This window comes from Nematolebias whitei, chromosome 6, assembly GCF_014905685.2.
Source record: "Nematolebias whitei isolate Nwh7 chromosome 6, NemWhi1, whole genome shotgun sequence".
NCBI classification, from domain to species: Eukaryota; Metazoa; Chordata; class Actinopteri; order Cyprinodontiformes; family Rivulidae; genus Nematolebias; species Nematolebias whitei.
In genome coordinates, this window is record NC_056503.1 from 6,828,570 (window position 1) to 6,834,335 (window position 5,766).

The window sequence follows — 5,766 nt, forward strand, 5'->3', positions numbered from 1 at the left end:
GTTTAAAGCCAGATTGGAATAGCTCTAAGATGGTGTGATCCTCCAGGAAGCACTTCAACTGGGACTCAACTGATGAGCTGAATAGAGGCACCTGAGCTTAATGACAACAGGGAACAGGTGAGAGAGGGTGGGGCAGGAGCTGAGGACCAAGACGTATGAGCTGAATAGAGGCATCTGGGCTTAACAGGAATTAGGTGAGAGTGGGCGGGGCAGGAGCTGAGGAACAAGGACTGATGAGCGAAGTGGAGGCACCTGGGCTTAATAACAACAGGGGACACTTTCTGTGGATTAATGTCCATCTTCTCATATTAACAGACTGTTTTTATTGGCATATAGTGGCAGACATTATATAAACATCCCTTCACTTTCTGGACCCATTTCATCCTTTTCAGGGTTACTGGGGAGCTGGAGCCTGGCCCAGCAGTCAAGAATTAAGGGTTGTAGATGCAAAATTTAAAATCTATATCCTCAGTTCATTTTCTCACGAAACACTCTGGTCAACATGACTTTTTCCCAAATATTGTCTAAGTGTGTTGCTGGAGTTAAAGTATAGATTTATATATTGTAGAAGAAAACTACCCATAATGTATGTAAAATGGGTTCAGAGCTCTGATTGGTTTGGACACAAAAGAGGTGTGAGTGATAAAAAGGAAAGAAATGTTAAGAGGACAGCAGAGGAGAAATAGAGTGGGACAGACGGACACACTGTAACACAGTCAAACCCTGTCCTCACTATGACAGACACAGGGGATTATGGGACAAGGCTTGGTGACATCACATCCTTGTGTAATGGAGACATTTGTTTCAGCTGCATCAGTGTGTGTCTGAGTAAGGGCTGACACCTGCAACTGAGAGATTTAAAGATTCAACCCGCCCCCAACTTAACAAATAAACTCACACAACATTCAAGAAAAGTTCAAGGGTTTTCTTTAAAGGACTGCATTTTGTTTGCCTTACTGAAGTAGAATTAAACTAAGATCATCCTGATGAGAAGGGACGGAGCTGTAAATGACATCATGTTGTGAATGACTATCAGCTACTACCACACCTAACTTTAGCTCAATATCTGCAGAATCGACTGTATTCTAGCCATTTGCACTGGAAAAGAAAAGTAAGCTGTGGCAGCCATCTTGAACAAATGTAGGACTCAGTTCGCTGACAACTTTTAGAAAGTTTCACTGAAATCCATAAAGTGATTTATGACATAATTTGCTGAATGGGCAAACAAGAGTTGACACTAAAGTTTCAAGCAAACATCGCACAGTGTCTAACAAGGTTGAGTCAGGTCCTCTGGACGGATTCTTCTTGTTGAAATGTTTTGTCTTTTATCCAAAAGACTTCTTCAGTCTGAGGAGCTGCAACAAACTCAGTCTTATAAATAGTTCATCCACAATGTGAAGGTGCTATTTATAAGACTGAGTTTGTTGCAGCTCCTCAGACTGAAGAAGTCTTTTGGATTGTTTTTACACCGGATGCCCATCCTGACACAATCACAGACCACCGAGCTACCACAGCCCTCTCTGTGGAGCAGAAAGCTGCTATCTAGGGCACCCAGGGGAGCAGATGGTGGAGGTTAGAGACCTTGCTCAAGGGCCCAGGGTGGGACAAATGAGGGTGGAGGCAGGTGTGGGTGTTTCACCTTTCACACCAACATTTTGATGTTGTCAGTCTGGGGAGTTGAACCGGTGACTTTCTAATCACAGGCCCACCTTCTCTAACCTCTGCCCCCCCCCCCCCCCCCATCTGTGCAATGGTCCACTATGGAACAATTTATGGAATGGTTCCATAGTGAGTATGGGAATACTTCACTTACAAAGTTGACTTCAACAGTTAGAGGTTAAATATTAAAAACAGATCTCACTTGGGTAGAAAGCTCTCAAGGTATTAGTTGGGGATCAGTCTCAGCTTCTAACGTGCTAAAGTTTAGCTCAATATCTATGTTTTATTTTTTTTATTTTTTTTTTACAGCCATTTTGCCGTTTTACCAGGTCACTTAGCTTGGCAGCCATCTTGATCTGAATTTACTTCAAAAACTAATCAATTATAGATGTACACCTAATGAGAACTTTGTGAGAGTTTAAATAAAACTCCAGCGCACACATGTGTAAAATTATTATTGTCATTTTGCCTTTGGGTAATAATTTAAGAAATATGTTCAATACACTTGGTAGCAGCACACACTGTGTTTGTGTGAATAATCATAAATCATTCTCATTTTTGACATCCATTATTCTTCCGTACACTTTAGGCATCAAACTCATTCAGCAATTTTTGTACTGTTTTAATAATTCATATATCAAAATGTTCACCTCCTTCAGGAGATTCCTACTGAGACTTTTGGGATTTGTGAAATTTAGAACCTTTTGAAAAAAAATTGCTTTTTCGGCCATTTCAAGCCTTCGTCTCTCTTCACGTCCTTCTAAGCCTTTGTGTGTTTTACAGCCTTTTACTGCTCATTCAGCTTCTGTTCAGTTTTTTCTGCTTGTTTCAACTCATTTTAGCTTCTTTTGACTAATGTTTCTGCTTTCTCAACTACATTTCAGATATTTTTCTGCTAACTTACCGGTAATATTTTTTTTAGCTACTGTTCAGCTATATTCTGTTTTTATGTTTTCTTTTCAGCTTTTTCTACTTTTCACAGTTTCTTTGCTCTTTCAGCCTTTTTGTAATAATTTCAGGGGGTCTTCAGATACTTTCAGCAAATTTTCTGTTAATTGTAGCTGTTTTGTGCTCTCTTAATCAGCTATCTTGTAAATTCAGCGTTTTGTATTCCATTTCTTTTTCTTTTATTAATTCAAGCTTTTTATACTCCTTTCAGCTGTTTTTTGTGTTAATTCAGCACGTTTCTGTTACTTTCAGCTACTTTTTGATAATTTCAGTTTTTTGTGCTCCTTTCAGCTTCTTCTTCAAAGCTTTCAAGAAAATCATTCAGCAACAAGCATCCACACTGCATTTTCACAGGAATGACAACTTCTCTAGTTAAATTTATTTTACTTTGGTCACATCCATACATTTCAGCTAAATGGTCAATTTCATTTACTTGCTGTGCGATTGTTGCAAACCATTAAGAGACTAAAGACGAGCACTAGTCTATATGAACAAAGTCGGTGTGCAGTGGAAATACACACCCACACAAACGAAGTGTTTGGGTTCATTGGGGGCCTCTGGCTGACTCCCTGATGCCTCTGCAAACATCAGATGCTCACGTAGACTCTCTCACCCCTCTTCTGACGCCATCACCCCTCACTTGCCTCGTCCTCTGTCCTCCCCCATGTTTCTCTTTCCGATCTTTAATTCCTGTCCCCCCCCGTCCTCTCTACGCACTGTGTTACCACTGCCCCAGGCTTTTCCACTGTCACAGTGTTTGTGTTTATAAGATGCTTCATAAGAAGCTTTCTTTGGCCCACACTGACACTGTATTTTAAAAGCATGACAGTTTAATGGAGTCTAAACTACAGCGCACGGACAAAATGAAAGTTACTTCATGGACGGTCGAAATAGTTTAAAGTGCTGTTGACAAAGAACATATTAAAGAGTAAATCAGCACAGAAGAGCTACAGGATGAAATCTGCTGCTCTCAACAGACAGTAAAGTTTATAATTCTGAAACACTGTGTCCTGTTTTATCAGCTTTACCCTGTTACATACAGTACTTTCCTTCAGCAGACAAAATGAAAAAGCAATGTACAAATCATGTCCGATAACACAAAAATGACTTTTGTTTGATCATACGCTGTGGGAACACTGCATACGTGTTCAAAATGGACTCGTCAGAAATGCAGAAACAGATGTGAAAGAGAAAGTGTGAAAGAAGAGAAATGGGGCACTTATGCAATGTCCAAACAGAAGGGACAGAGTGACCTTCTTCTGTCTCAGCTGGACGGTGCATGCTGACCATTAACCACTAACGTACACACACACACGCACCAAAGCAAGATGGCCAACAAATCAAGTGATTTTAAACACATTTGGAAGCAACCGGTGGATTAAACCAAGCAAGTAATGAGGATGAGTTTGAATCAGTGTAACTGAAGCTACACTGAATGAATTCTTCATATAAATCTGTTATAAGCAGTTTTAGCTTCTCTCCATTGCCTCTTTACCAAATTCAGGATAGAATTCAAAATCTTACTTCTAACATGCAAAGCTCTCAACAACCTAGGTCAATCTTATATTACAGATCTTATTGTTTCCTATTTTTCTAACAAAGCACTTCGCTCTCAGACTTCAGGTTTACTTGTGGCTCCTAGAGTTTCCAAAAGCAGAATGGGAGGAAGATCTTTCAGTTATCAGGCTCCTCTTTTGTAGAACCAACTTTCAGTTTCTGTCCATGAGTTTTAAGACTAGGCTTAAGTATTTCCTTTAAAAAAAAAAATCCTTATAGCTAGGCTTAGCTTGGGTTTCCTGAGGTATCCCTTAGTTACGTTGCTATAGGCTTAGACTGCTGGAGGACAAATTGCCCACATTTCCTAACTCTGCTTCTGTTTTCTGTCTCTACTTTTCTAGGCTTTCTCATTGAAAAACTCTGACAGAACTCTAAAGAGCTTCTAACTGACACAGTGAGGTCACATGACCAAGAGTGGAGTGGTCTCTGAACAAAACCTTTGAACTTTTGAAGCCATTTTAGTTCAAGATGGCTGCCACAGCCACCTCTGAAAACTCAAAATTGACTATAACTCAGCCATTCTTTGATATATTGAGCTGAAATTTGGTATGGTTGCAGCTGAGAATGAGTTGTTATACACTCCAGATACAAACATAAAATCCAAGATGGACGCCTTAACTAAAAGGGGAAAAACTACGATAACTTAGCAATTTTAAAAGATACTGAGCTGAAATTTGGTGTTGTGGGACCTAACAGTGATGCACAGCATATTCTAAATTCAAATATAAAAATTCAAGATGGCCACCAAAGCTAATTTCAAATGGATATAACTCAGGTTTTTAGAGCTATTTAGCTGAAATGTGGTGTTTTGGTAGCTGAGAACAATCCCTAATAAACTCTGACTGCAAATTTAAAAAATCCAAGATGGCTACCATAGCTTAAAATTTTTAAAAATGACTATAACTCAGTGATTTGTTGCCATATTGAACTAAAATTTGGTAGTAGCTGAGAGCGAACTCAAACACACAGTACTGTCAAATCAAAAATTTAAAATGACCGAAATGTGGCAGTCCCTGTCAAAATTTCTACAAGAGATGCAGCTGTACAACTATTGTTAAATGTTAAAGTTAGACACTGTGAAATAAAGGACAGGACATCTTTCAGGATCCAAACATTTCCTTCAGGTTTTAGAAGACATTTAACATAAATGTTAATGTAAAGTCTGCTTGGATACAAATATCCTGAACTTACATGGGAAGTTGTAAATGAAGCAGGCCTGAGCAGCTATTACCCACTCTGCTCGTGTCTCACAAAAGATGGCGATGTTGGTTTTCTGTCGCTGACCCAACGATGCCAAACCACTGCCGAGCTGAGTTGCTGCTGTGATGACATTCTTATAGGAGAGCCAGCGGTACTCACCCAGTTCTACCTGCAGGGGGATGGAAGAAGGGTGAAAATATGAAGAGTAAAGTTCTTGTCAGTGATGAGAACCAAAGTGTACATAATAAACAGATGTTGACATACTGCATGGTTCTGTAATCCCTTTTGTTCTATCCCCTCCGCTCCATCCTGTGTTTAACTACAGGAACTGGTAATAGCCAGCATTTTTTTTTAATAATTATTTTGCTGCCACATCACAGGTTCAATTACAGTACAGGTTTA